This window comes from Hippichthys cyanospilos, chromosome 8 (assembly GCF_059441005.1).
Source record: "Hippichthys cyanospilos isolate Australia breed blue-spotted pipefish chromosome 8, RoL_Hcya_1.0, whole genome shotgun sequence".
In the NCBI taxonomy this organism is placed as follows: Eukaryota; Metazoa; Chordata; class Actinopteri; order Syngnathiformes; family Syngnathidae; genus Hippichthys; species Hippichthys cyanospilos.
The window spans coordinates 23,259,418-23,274,908 of record NC_142376.1 but is presented as its reverse complement, the minus strand read 5'-3'; the positions used below and the strand labels follow the sequence as shown (position 1 = coordinate 23,274,908).

The following is a 15,491-nucleotide window of genomic DNA, read 5'->3' as shown; positions in this document are numbered from 1 at the left end:
AATAAACTGCAGCAGTTTGAAAGGAAGCCTGGTGGTTTGCTCAAGTGAAGAAGAGATTTTGCAAAAGTGATCACCTTAGAGCAGCACAGTGGCACATTTCCATGTGCTGAATTTGAATGTACAACTAAAATCTGCTGTACAGTCACTCAGAGTGGCATAATGGTAACACCCTGTCTCTGCTGCAGTTGATGATGTTGCATGATCTGAAACTTTGTCACTGCTCAAAATTATCATCGCAACTCCAATGATAGCAACTGTGTAAAAAAAAAAAAAAAACAACAACAACAACAACTTTTCAACACTAAAAAGGATCAAGACATTTAAAAGAAACGTAATGGGCCAGCAGAGATTAAATGCACGAGCAACTGTATGTTGACCATTGAAAATAAGATCATTCATGGATTATTGGACTTTGACAAATGGGTTTTATGACAAGTTTGCCCAGATCTTGTTTGCCAGATCCACTATCATCCTGTCTTTTCAAGAAGTGATTATTTTAATAAATTTTACTGTGACATTTGTTGGTCTCTGTTGTTGGTTTTTGCTAACATCTTGTCAATACAGTTAAACCTTAAATTTTGTCCTTTTTAATGTGCAATTTTTGGTACTCCAAACACATCTGTTGGGACCCATATCTTTTTATTATTGCAAGTCGGGGCGACCCAACACTATTCAGAGATAAAATGAGCACTGAGTCAGTGTTTCTGCTATATTCAATAAGAAACAGGGGCCCATCAATCCTAAATCATCGCCATCGCTGTTGTGGCAGAGCATTCCACGATCATGTGAGCAAAATTGGGACCCCTGATGATGCAATTTTGTAATGTCAAAGCTGTGTGTTCTTTTAAAGGCTCTTAACCTGCAAGCTCACGAATTGTGAAGGAAATCAGGCAAAAAAACAGGCAGGGGCGGTTGAGCAGTTGAATTAATGACGGCAACGCATGAGTTTGCTCGCCAAGCTTTTTCCCTGTACCATGGTATAGAAAAGTGTGAAGGGAATCATATATTAGGTTGTTATCGTTATGTGCTTATTTCATTGTTACCCATTTATGCAATCCTAGTTCATTTTGACCCTGTCCTTAGATAGAGCTTTTGACGCACGAAAGTGTGAGCCGAGACCTTGGCCCAGCTGTCAGTGGCGCCCGGCTGGCTCTTTTGTTGTGTCTTGTAATCTGCTATGCTTTTGCTCAATAAAAGCCAGGAGGAGCGGCTGGCAGTTGAATTAGCATTGGAAAACCCATGAGTTCATTTGCCCAAGCAGTTTCCCTATGCCTGGCATAGAAAAGTCTATCTTGGCTGGTCTGAGTTACTCTTTTTGCTGCTTAGCAGCAAGGCTTGTCCTAGTCTTCTTTTAGAGATTTCTCTGACACGAATCAGGGGCATGCTACAGGTCACTAGACAGGACTGAAGACCAGTTAGAATATTTAGTCGTATTTTGAAGTCAAGCTTTCAATAACTGTTTATACTGCCTACCACTGGTGATGAGTGCTTTCCTTTATTGCTTAATCTAACTAATGGTGCAATGAAACAGGGCAGACTATGAACAGCTGTTGACTCAACAAGCCACCTCCTCTTTGAAAGAAATTAGAGAGCAATTGCTGGTTTTGTTTTGGGTTTTTTTTTTGGGAGGGGCAGTTCTATATTCTCGGCATGAATGGATGAGGAGGTCTTTGTTTTAACTCCCTTGGGGAAACAGACAAACACACATGGAAGTGAATGTGACTCGGTGGGCGTGTCTAAATGAGTACATTTCCAACATTTTGATTACAGTGCCACTTGTGGGAGGTGAGTTAACTAAAATCTACCAAAATCAGCTCACCCTCTGTGCCTTTTTTGAATCTCACAAAAAGCTTTCAAAATACGACTTCAAAAAAGAAAAAAAGCAAGTTTTTTTTTAAATCATAATCATTTTTGCTAATGCTCGTCAAACAACTTGCATTACATATAATTTTAAGGGTTAGAAGTAATAATGTTCAGTTATTTTGAAAATATATAATTTTAAAGGATTTCTTTCAAAATCTAGTGATTATTTTAATTTATTTATCTGCTTAGTGGCTGTTTAAATGTTAACAGATGTCAAGACAAAAAAAGCAGATGTATTTACAAAAAAAAATGTAATAAAAAGAAGAGAAACAACAAATATACTTTGAGTCTTTTTAAAAGGAAATCTTTATCTTTTCAGAATATTGTAATCATAAACACTCCCATAGTCAGTGTTCCCTCTATGCTATGTAGCAGTGCTGGTGTCCCTTGCTTTGCGAGAATACTCGTCTGCCAAAAAAAAAAAAAATTCAAGGTTGCAATCAAGTGGCCTATACCGTGCTAAATACTGAGCTGTCAATGCAGCACTATCGCTATCTTGGCACAGTAACTACGGTTCAAGAGCTGTTAAAAAAAGGAAGCAAACGCTGCACATACCAGTTGTCCCAAGTTCTCCCTTCCGCCATTCTACAAGCCAGGTAAGTGCTCTTGCTTGACTCCGTGTTTGTATTGAAAGCTCAGCTGGCCATGATGGATAGCTCCCGGTGACCGCAAACCCGCCGCCATGATTCATTCCTGCCCCCTGTGTGACGTTGAACCTTCCCGAAGTTGATTGGCTGTCATGACGCGACACAAGGTAAAATATTTTAACTTCACGTGATAGGCGAAATTGCGTGCCGCGCAGCGCAGCGCCTCACGTCACTTCATACGCGTCAATCGCGCCTGACACGCCCTGTCGTGCAAACTCCATTGACTACAATACAAAACTTTTACGCCTGGATCGCGTTTGGTGTGAACGCAACATTATCCTATAGAAAAATGTTGGGGGAGGGGGGGGGGCAGCTCTACATTGTGGGTTTTATTTATTGCAGGGTCCCCATGAACCGCGTAAAACGAGGGATCATAGTATAGCAATAGCAGCCCTTAACTATTTATCCTGATAGTTAAAACCACATTGTGTAAAATTGGCATTAACTGAATGCAACACACACAGTATGGTGTGAGGAGAGACCATACTTTGGAAGCATATGCAAAGTGAGTGAGAAAGCGAGTCAATACAAAAACTATTCACCATTGGTTTCAGTGCACAATAGTGCAGGATCTACAAAACTTGATCAAATATGTCAACACCGATTAGTTATCCCAGGCTTCCGCACACAAACAAAGAAGCCACTGAGGGAAGTCGTTAGTCACCGACACTGATGCAAGACTGACACAAGCATTGCACAGTACGCACTCTATGGCGAAGATACATTTCCACTCTTATTCCAAATGAAAACACAAATATTACCAGTCAAGTCAAATGCAGGACAGGGATCCAGGCAGATGAGTATTAACAACAGGCAATAACAAAGCACATGTAGCAGACCAGGCTGTTCACGATGCAAAAGGAACCCATAGGGCAGGGTAATTTTTGTTGTATCGCAGGGGTGTCAAACATAGAGCCAGCGAATTTTATCCAACCTGCGAGATTAGTTTGTAACGTCAAGTTTAAAATTGAGCTGATTTGTTGTTGGGTTTTTTCCTTTTTTTTTAAAAAATAAATTTACATCTTGAAATGTTCTAGGATTAACAGTATTTTTTTATTATCAATAGTGATGTTGCGATTGGCATACAAACCAGAAACTCGCTGTGCACAAGACAATAAATTGATATACAAAAAGTGATTTTAATTACATTGACATTTTCCTTCTTTGTTTTCTATAGCTAAGAAAAATAAATAAAAAAAGTACATAATAGAATTAGCAATTACTAGACCAACAATATTTTACAGCGGGGTGGTATCCATGTCATCCTCAAGCTTGGGTCCTCTACCAGAGGCCTGGGAGTTTGAGAGTTCTGCGCAGTATCTTTGATGTTCCTAGGACTGCACTCTTCTGGACTGAGACTGTTATGCTATTGGCCGGCGTCACGTCAATCACAGAAATGCGGATATGCTATTGGCCGAATGCCTTCATCTAGCTTGATGGTATATATATATATATATATATATATATATATATATATATATATATATATATATATATATATATATACACACACACACACATATATAATATATACACACACACACACATACAGTGGGCGAAATAAGTTTTGAACACGTCACGCGTTTCCTGAGTTAATATATTTATAAAGGTGCTATTGATATGATATCGTCACTAGATTTAAGCAACAATCCATACAGTTGACATATGCAAAGATGTCAAAACACAAATGACCATAAATTAAATTATGTGCAACAATATAAGGTAGAGCAGGAAAAAAGTATTGAACACCTCTGAAAGAAATGGATTCTATATCAAACATGGGGTGTCAAAACTCCAGCTACAATCAACCAGTAAATGGAAAGGAATTAGTCGAAATACATCCCAGTTGCTTTAATCCCAATTGAAGGTTTATAAGAAGCCTTCAAATTATCAAGGTCTCACAAAATTAACACCCCATGATTGGTAAAAACAAGGAGCTTTCAGAAGACATGCACAACACTATTGTTGCTAAACATAATGCGGAAATGGGGTATAGAAGGATTTCCAAACTCCCAAATATCCCTCTGTACCGTTGAAGCCATCATCTGAAAATGGAAAGATGGTCATTTCACCATAAACCAGCCACGATCAGGAGCTCCTCGCAAGATTCCCGACATAGGAGTGAGACGACTTGTAAGAAGAGTTGTTCAAGAGTTCAACAATCACTTGTGGTGAGTTAAAAAAAAAAAAAAAGATTTGGAAGTTTCAGGTACCTTTTTTCTAAAATAACTAGTAGTAGTACGCTCAACCACAATGGCCTATATAAACGCTCACAACACAACAACAAAAAGCATGTTAAAAGTTGTTTAAAGGTTGCTCTTGAGAATTTGGACAACCCAGGAAAGTACTGAGAGAATATGATCTGGTCAGATGAGTCCAAAATCGAGCTGTTTGGACACAATCATACTCGTCATGTGTGGAGATAAAAGGGCACAGCCCATCACCACCAAAACACCATAGCTACTGTAAAGTTTAAGGGTGGAAACATCCTGTTGTGGGGCTGTTTTTCAGCAAATGGTACTGGCAAACTCAGTGTAAATAAGGGAAGATGAATGGGCAAATGTACAGGGATATTTTTGATCAGAATTTGTTGCCATCTGTCAGAATGATGAAAATGAAACAAGGTTGGACATTTCAACAAGATAATGATCCTAAACAGACAGCCAAGGAAACATTCATTTGGTTTCAAAGAAAGAAAATAAAGCTCCTGGTATGGCTCAGCCAGTCACTTGACTTGAATCCAATTGAAAATGTATGGAAAATAAATATCAGAGTACATCGGAGAGGTCCTAGGAACCTTCAGGACCTAACGATTTTATTTTTGTGGAAGAATGGGCCAAAATCCCACCTGTGCTTTGTATGAGACTTGTTTCTCAATACAGGAGGTATCTTGAAGCTGTAATTACCATTTGATTTGATTGCAAATGTCAATTGCACAAGTTGTTACCTACAACTTGTAAAAAAAAAAAAAAAAAAAAAAAAAAAGTTTAGTAACTTTAGAAATATGTCTACTCAAGAAACACGTGTTCAATACTTATTTCACACACAATGGCCCCCCGTGTTACAGCGTCCCTTGATTATGTTATTTTCATGTTGCAACGTGGAATACTCAGTTTTTTCATCCCATCTTTATGGTATTTTCCCAGTTTTATGACAAAAACAACTGTCATGACTCTAGGGGCTTGGCTGTATTTGTGTTGTCTCCATCTGCGGACGTTTTTAGGTAATTAGACTTATTTTCAGTTGCTGTCACAGTTGCCTCCCTGCAACGCGTCACTACAATTCTGGTCTGCTATTGGTCGGCGTCTCCTCACAGAGATGGTGGTCTGCTCTGGGTCCGTCTCACTCGTTTCAAAATGGCAGAATGGTAATGAATGTCTTTGTTCGATTGTGAGTGATTAAAAAACTGTATGTATTGTGCATTTTACTGCTTAATTCAAAGTTGAAAGGATTAGCCATGGGTCCCAAGATTGCAGGTGATGTTAAAAAGAGAAGTAAGATGATTCATATGGAAACGATGGTGGCGATAACCCTTATTAGGGAATATGGGCATAACAAGCACCACTCAAAGGTAAATAAATCCTTTCTATATTTTTTTATTTATGACTTGTAGACATCATTTCTGATTTTATACATGTATATTATATATACAGTATGTAGCACTTACTATACTATTTTGGCATCAATTTTTAATGTGTGTACAATTTTGATGTTTTTACCTGAGGTTGATGTTGATGTCAAGATGTGCATTAAAAGCTAACCATAAGCCTTCAATTTTTCCTTCGCCAAGTGAAAAAAAAACTCAATAATTCTGATGGTCAAGCTTCAAAAAATCTAAAACGTCACAGACACATGAAGACTCATGCCCTAGCTCATACCGCCACCTAGTGGTTCATATATATATATATATATATATATATATATATATATATATATATATATTATAGTCGGCCCCCGGTTTACGAACGCCCTGTTTTACGAACACTTCGGCTTACGAGCGTGGACCATGGAGATTTTTGTCCCCCGCTTGCGAACAAACCGTTCTTCATACGAACAATCCGACATGCCTGCCATTGTGTAAGCAAATATATTTTCGCTTGGCTGCATCAACAAAGTCAGCTGTGACGCTTGTGACAGTAACGTGAACGCTATTGCTCGTACAACGTCACAGTCACGGTGTCAGTCACGTGACTGAGACAGTGACTAACCCCATATTGGATGGATGCCAATACAGTCAGCCCCCTGCTTACGAGCATCCCGATTTGCGAACATTCCGCCTTACGAGCGTGGATCAGGGAGAATTTTGTCCTCCGCTTACGAGCAAACCTCTCGTCTTGCGAGCATTCCGACAAACCAGCCATTGAGTATGTAGAAATGTTCCCGCCTAACTGCGTCAATATATTCAGCAGTTGCGTTATCTACAATCATTAATAGATATTTATGGCGGTAACGTGAACGCTATTGGTCTTACAATCTCACACTGACTGTCTCACTCACGGTGTCTAAATATATTACCATTTAAGTGTAGTGTTTGTACAGCTAAAGGGAAAAACAGCTGACATGAAATTAAATGTGCCGATTGCAGGACAAAGAATTGTCATTGGTTTAAATGTGTGTGTTTTTTTTTAATTAATTGTCAATACATTCCAACCGTTTAAAAAAAAGTGCGAATAATTATCAGTCAGTCAAGGAGACGCCAATATGCTATTGGTCGATTAAGGTCACCCGGTCTCACTCACGGAGATGCTATTGGCCGGCGTCACACGTCAATCACAGAAATGCCGATATGCTATTGGCCGAACGCCTTTATCTAGCTTGATGGGACAGGATGGAAGGAAGTAGAGAAAATGCGTGAAAAACCGAATGTTTTGAAGACTTTGCAAACTTTATCTGTTAGACATAGCTTCTAAAATTACTAGCAGCGGTAAAGGAAGAAATAAGAGGATGATGTTTTAGTATCTCCGTGATTTGCACCATGACTGAAAGAGTTACTGTAACACTGTAAGACCAATAGCCTATTTGCGTTGCCGTATTAACTCAAGAGGTTAATCTCTACACCCTATTACGGGTGATGTTACAGCGCCATATAATGGTTGCTTGACAAGATTGCATGTCAGGTTAGTCGGCGATCTCCCAATATGCATTGGGACAGCGTCATTGTTGCAATTTTGTGAGTTGTAACCAAAGGTGAACTGACGCTCGAACAAGCCATAAGTGTGCTGCCTAGTAAATGCAACACACACAACCACCTCTCCGCTTCCACCGTGCTCAATTCACGTCGGGAAAAACAGTTGACATGAAATTAAGTGTGCCGATTGCAGGACAAAAAATCGTCACAGATTTAAATGTGTTTTAATCAATAAGATGTCAATACATTCCAACCGTTTAAAAAAAAAGTGCAAATAATTATCAGTCAGTCAAGGAGACGCCAATATGCTATTGGTCGATTAAGGTCACCCGGTCTCACTCACGGAGATGCTATTGGCCGGTGTCACACGTCAATCACAGAAGTGCCGATATGCTATTGGCCGAACGCCTTTATCTAGCTTGATGGCACAGCTGGTTGGGATGGAAGGAAGTAGAGAAAACCCTGACTGAAAAAGTTACTTAGACACTGTAAGACCAATAGCATATCTGATTTACCGTATTGACTTAGAGCATTCATCTCTGCTCATCTCTGCTTATCTCAGCACAAGTCACGTCTTTCCAAAGGTAAAAGTCATTTATCCTTTGTATTTGTTATTTAATGCAACTGTACAGTAGATTATGTCACTTAATATTAATTTATGTATACAGCGTGATGATTTTACCTAAGGCTTCTGCGCGCGTTGCACGCACTCACGAATTAACATGGGTTTGGATTGCCCGCTATACGAGCAATTCGAGATACGAGCGTAGCCGCTGAACGGATTAAGTTCGTAACCCGGGGGCCCACTGTATGCTATTGGTCGATTAAGGTCACCTGGTCTCACTCACGGAGATGCTATTGGCCGGCGTCACGTCAATCACAGAAATGCCGATATGCTATTGGCCGAACGCCTTTATCTAGCTTGATGGCACAGCTGGTCGGGATGGAAGGAAGGAGAGAAAATGAGTGAAACGGAAGGAAGGGATGTTGTGAAGACTTTATCTGTTGGACATAGCTTCTAAAACTGCTAGTAGCGGTAAAGGAAGAAGTAAGAGGATGATGTTTTAGCATCTCCGTGACTGACACCGTGACTGAAACAGTGACTGTGACATTGTAAGAGCAATAGCAAATCAACGTAACTGTGTTAACTTTGCGGGTTGATCTCTGCTCCCCTCACATCCACCCAGCTCAAGTTACATTGTTCCAAAGGTAAATGTCATTTTTCCTTGGTATATGTTTTTTAATTTAACTGTACAGTAAATTATGTTACTTATTTTTAATATGTGTATAAAGCCGTGATATATATACCTAAAGTTTTTGCATGCATTGCACGCATTCACGAATTAACATAAGTTTGGATTGCCCGTTATACGAGCAGTTCGAGTTACGAGCGTAGCCGCTGAACGGATTAAGTTCGTAACCCGGGGGCCCACTGTAATATATATATATATATATATATATATATATATATATATAAAAAAATATATATATATATATATAAAAATATATATATTTTACACTTTCAGGTACTGTGCTCATTCTGTTTGAGTAAAATAACTGAAAATTGGTCAGAACATCATTAAGACATGGAATATGAAGATTCACAAATTTTACGACTTTTCGAGAAGGGGCGAGGTCTGCACGCCATCTCAGTCAGATGTCTCGCCAAAACGAAGTGTCTGTAATTGGCCCCAAAATAGCCTTATGAGTGGAAAAAAGCCTCTCAGTCCCGGCCCGATTCACCTAGTTACGAAAATTATAGGCTTATGTAGGACCTCGAGACGTCAGTGCGAACTACAGTATATGCTCAGATGTACAGAAAAAGAGTTACGAATTTATGAATGTGCACTTTTGGTCCGTTTTTGCTCATTTGCAGGTCCCGAACTGCGCCTTCTTTCTCCTAAACACTTGACCCAATCAACTTCAAATTTGCTGTGGTGTATTATCAGACTTAGATGCACAATTGATCAAAATTTCGTGAAGATCCGCCAACAAATGTGATGGGGGCGTGGCTTCAAAATATGCGTTCAATGTTTACTTCGCCACATGTGGCAAAAACCTTAATAACGCAGCTGTACAAGCTTCACTAAAATCTAAAACTTTACAGATACATGACGACTCTTGCCCTTAACACATCCGTGTAATACATTTTTGCATTAATTATAGGGCTACCGAATAGTAACCAAATATGTCAGTCCAATGTCTCGCCAAAACGAACAAAGTTGCTGTATTTGGACCCGGTCTTAACTTTAAATTTAAACATCAACAAACATATATTCCAGTGTAGTGCTAGCGCCACCTAGTGGCAGCAAAAAATGTCATTAGTCAAACGATTATAGTCAATCCTGATGGTATAACCTAAAGCTACGAAACTTTTTAAGACCTACAAAAAAGTCAGTGGGAGGTCATGTTCTAGGATATACAGAAAAATAATTATGATTTTTTTAATGTGCAACTTCGCCCTGTTCTTATACATTGGCTGGTCTCAAACTCGTGCCTTCGATTCTTAAACAGTTCACCCGATTAACTTCTACATTGGCATGGACCATTATCAGACTTAGCGGCACAAATATCCCAAAAATCGTGAAGAGCCCCTGACATTTAAGATGTGGGCAGAGCTTCAAATAATGTTGAATATTTCCTTCGCCAAGAGTGACAAAAACCTTAATAACTCAGCTGTAACAGCTTCAAACCATCTGAAACTTAGCAGGGACTTTAAAAGTCATACTCTTAATACACAATAAACTTCCAAATCATTTACAGCACCACCTGGTGGCGGACAAAAATCTTATTTTCTACACTTTCATGTACTGTGCAATGGCTATTTGAGTAAATTAACTGAAAAACGGTCAGAAAAGCTTTGAGACATGGGAAAATGAAGGTTCTCAACTTTTATGACTTTTGAATAAAGCGCGTGGCCTGTATGCCACCTCAAAGTCCGATGTCTCGCCAAAATGGTAAAAGTTACTTTAATTGGGCCTAGATGATCTGATCTTTTCAAAACTTCATACATGGGATGGGAGTCCAATGGGAAACTGTGAAGGGAATCATATATTAGGTTGTTATCATTAAGTGCTTAGTTCATTGTTACCCATTTATGCAATCCTAGTTCATCTTGACCCTGTCCTTAGATAGAGCTGTTGACGCACAAAAGTGTGAGCCGGGACCTTGGCCCAGCTGCCAGTGGCGCCCGGCTGGCTCTCTTGTTGTGTCTTGTAATCTGCTATGCTTTTGCTCAATAAAAGCCAGGGGGGGACGGCTGGGCAGTGAAAACTAGCGTTGGAAGACCCACGAGTTACATTTGCCCAAGCTTTTTCCCTATGCCTGGCATAGAAAAGTCAATCTTGGCTGGTCTGAGTTACTCTTTTTGCTGTTTAAGCAGCTAGGCTTGTCCTAGTCTTCTTTTCTGAGATTTCTCTGACAGAAACCCACTTACAAGTGGGTTTAATCATAGTGCGAGCGCCACCTCGTGGCAGCAAAAAATATAGCAATTCCTTAACGTTTTTATGTAATCTGCTCAGCCTCTTGAAGTGATATCGCTTAAATGTTATCTGAAAAGCCACTAGACACACCTATTTCCCTCCACCAAATAGTAAGATGTTTTGATAATAAGCATGGCCTATACAGCAGCGCAAAGTCACACAACAGAAACTATAAAAGCTGCTGTAACTCAACCCACATAAAACCACCTTCTTTAAATTTTACATTTTGATAAGAGTCCTGTACTGAAGTCATCTACAACTCATTTTTCATCATAGTGCTAACACCACCATGTGGCACAAAATAATACAACATAATTTTTCCGTTTTCTATATACTTTATTGGGCTTGTTGATCAAATGTAATAAAAATTGGACCTTTTCTAACACATTGGCTTCTTCTTCTTAACGCAAACATTACACATACATACACTCACACAATATCTTATTATCATGTACTTTCGGATAAACTCTTTTCTGTGCTAAATACAATACTTTTACTTATTTACATTCTCCTTCAGCTTGCATCTACTTTTTAAAAAAAATATTGCACCCATTGTAAAGAATTGCTTATGAAACTTTGACCTTTTCTGAAATATAGCCAGTACGTCGCCTTAAAGTCTGATGACTTGCCAATACGAACAAAGTTGCTGTAATTGGACTCAGATGGTCTTTATCTTTTAAAAATGTTATACAGTTGATGGGAGTCCAATGTAGAACACAACTTCTAACCGATTTTTTGTCATACCCCCTCGACCCACCTTGTTGAAGCAAAAAATGTCATTGTAGTCGAAAGATTGCAACCAAACAAAGTTGGTTTGACTTACAGCTACCAACATTTTTATGATATGTAGGACCCTAAGACCTAAAAAAAAAAAAAAAAAAAAAAAAAAAAAAAAACATTCAGAGAGCCGTATGATAGGATGTACAGAAAGAGTTAAAAAATTTTGAATGTGCAATTTCTTCCAATTTGGCGTAGACCATTATCAGACTTAGGGGCACAATTGGTCCAAAAAAATAGTCACGATCCCATGAAATATATGATAGAGGCATGGTTTCAAAATATGAAGTCAATGTTTCCTTCGCCCACAGTGACAAAAACCTTTAGAACTCACCTGAACAAGCTTTAAAAATTTGAAACTTTACAGCAGGCATGTCCAAAGTCCGGCCCGGGGGCCAAATGCAGCCCTTGGTCAATTTCCATCCGGCCTGCAGCCTCCATCGTAAAATCAATAATGTCTGGCCCTCATGGAGAATTAATGCGTGTGGCAGCAGCGCTGTTACCTGCGTGTGTGAAATGCTGCCATCTATAGGCTCAATTAGGAACAGCAAATTAGTATATGATTAATTGACTGTATGAGCCCCTAATTTTCTAAAATGGCGACAATCAACAAAAGGAGGAAAGTTGAGCTGCAGTGTGACGCAATGAGCTGCGGTCAGCACTAGCAGCTTTATATTGCCAACTTTTACTGACAGCTGGATAAGAACAAGTTTCCAAGAGATTCGAGCAGTTGGTAAGAAAATGCTAAGCTTGTTTGGTTCGACTTATTTGTGTGAGAAGACATTCCCGGTTATGAACTTATATTAGAGCCGTGTGAGGACACAGCTATCGGACTCTCACTTACAAGACATGCGCATTCATACTACTGCCATAGAGCCACACCTGGCCTTTGTCCTGCACTCCAGAGCTCAGTTTCACCCATCATACTCAAGCAGACAAGTCATTTTTCATTTACGATAAATCTGAAAAGTTTTTTTTTTAAAGTTTTCACTCCAGAATAATAACCATTTAAAAATCCAATCAACATTTATAGTTACTAATTTCATATTTTAAATGAGCCCTGCACTTGTTGATACTTGTTACTTGTTTACTTGTTCATTTCTGTTATTGTGTTTAAAAATTCTATAAATATTAAACTTGCCATGGTGAGATTGTTTTTTTTTTTTTTTTCATGTTTCAAATGTAATTTGCACCCTAGAGCACAATTACGTCTGTTCAACTGTTACAAAAAAGTTAATTAAAGTGTTAAAAAAAGTGGTTAAGTGAATATTCAATTTCAATATTTAATGTCAATTCATTTTTTATATGCATGTTTCAAATGAACCAAAACACATGCTTAGTGATAGCTGAAATGAAAATAAAAAAGCAAATGTTAATCAATTCATTTTTTATATGCATGTTTCAAATGAACCAAAACACATGCTTAGCTGAAACATTTTAGCTTAGCTGAAATGAAAATAAAAAAGCAAATGTTAAACACAGAATGGCTCGCTGAAATGTATTTAAATTAATTGCTGATATATGAAAAGAACGCCTGCCAAGTTTGGCCCTTCTACATTTTTTACACACAAAGTCTGGCCCACTTTGCAAAAAGTTTGGACACCCCTGCTTTACAGTATCATTAAGACTCCTGGTCTTAATCCTTTTACATGATAAATTTCCAAATGACCAATAGCGAAACCTGGTGGCAGACAAAAACGTTAATTTTTACACTTTCATGTATTGTGCTATTCCTGCTTCAGTAAAATAACTGAAAATTAGTCAGGAGAACATTGAGATAAGGATCTCCAGTTTTATGACTTTTCGATTATGGGCGTTGGCCTTTACACCACCTCAAAATCCGATGTCTGGCCAGAACGGTAATATTTAAAGAAATAGGTGATCTTCTCTAAATTTCATACATGTAACGGGAGTCCAATGCTCAACACACTTTTTTCGTTGTAGTGAGGCGCCACCTGGTGGCAGCAAAATTAAATTACATTTTTATTTTTATGTACTTTGTTGAGCCTTTCAAAGTAATATCACTGAAATATTTTCTGACAGGCGTTCAGACGCGCCGAATTTCCTCCACCAAATATTACAATGTTTTACTAATGGCCGTGACCTATACACAGCAGTGCTCTTTACGATGATTTATCGTAACAGTAAATGCTGCTGTAATTTTACCCAAATGTTCTCATCTTGTCACAACTTCACACATTGAATGAAAGTCCATTCCTACAGACATCAACATACATACATTCCATTGTAGTGCTAGAATCACCTTGTGGCAGGAAATAATACAATTTTTGCGATTCTATTTACTTAGTTGAGCCCGTTGAACAAAGACTTATGAAAATTTGACCTTTTCTAAAACATTTGGTTCTAATGTTCACCTGCATATGCACAAACATGTTCATACCCAAATGTGTTCATACCCAGACCTGCTCATACTCCAACATGCACAGGTCTGCAAGGGCCCGTTATAGCTGCTTGCAGCTCTAGTTGTTTCCTTTTTTTGTATGTTTTTATTTCCAGTTAACTCAAGAGAGACCTCTCTACAAATGGCAATATAAAATTAATAAAGCAAACAATGTGTGAACAGGCTCTCAAAAGACTTTTTTCCCCTCAACAAAAAATGCTTAGCATTCATTAGGGAGTACTTGGCTGAAAAAAAGTATTTCATTATTTGTTGATAGCCTTGGTCAGATAAGTTTGACAGACATAAGACTGAATGTATTGGTTGTATGTTGGAATATGAATCAAATTAAGTTATCAATTTAAAGGACCATGATATTTATACACTTTCTATAGTTAAATACTTGCTACTTCGCATCGTGCCTATTGCACCCTCAGTGCATCACAGATTTTTGGGGGGGAAAAATAAATAATAATTTGAAACTCGAAATACCATTTTATTATAAAAGAAATCTAAGAGATTTCCAACGGTTTGGTGTTCTCAGAATGAAATAATTATAAATAAATATTTTTCCACAGAAAATTATTCAAATTAAAATATCATTTTTTTGGATCGTAGAAGAGAGCTGTTAAAAAAGAAATGTTAATTATGAATAAAAATTTGTCAACAAAATATGATCAACATGAAAAATCATAGATGAGATCTGTCATAAATGAGATATAATTTTGAATAAATATTTGTCCACAAAAATTAATCAACTTAGTGTTAGACCTGTTATGAAAAAGAAATAATTGTAAATATTTGTCCACAAAAAATAATCAACATAAAATGTTAGACCTGTTCTCAAATAAATAAATATTTGTCCGCAGAAAATTATTGGTCTTTATGATCTTTACTGTTATCTCAAAAATAAATCTTTATGCGTCATCTTTCGGGATTACACAAGACATCTGTTTACAAAATCAATAATTATCTTAATTTTTTATTAAATATTTAAAAAAAAAACATAAAATGTCAGACCTGTTCTCAAAAAGAAATAACTACAAATATTTGTCCACAGAAAAAAATCCAACTAAAAGTGTTCTCTTTTGAGATGATAGTAGAAATGTATTCACAAAAATAAATCATGATCAGGTAACAAGAGGTGGCATGTGACAAGTTGGGTTGAACGAGTCGAGAATCAGGGTGAATCTGGC

The 15,491-nt window shown here is 37.9% G+C and overlaps 1 protein-coding gene across 2 annotated transcripts in view; it reads right to left on the bottom strand.

Annotated features, from left to right (window-relative positions):
* LOC148420561 (ras-related protein ORAB-1-like) overlaps window positions 1–15,491 on the bottom strand; it is a 52,828-nt gene that overhangs the window by 29,005 nt on the left and 8,332 nt on the right. The window lies entirely within an intron of this gene.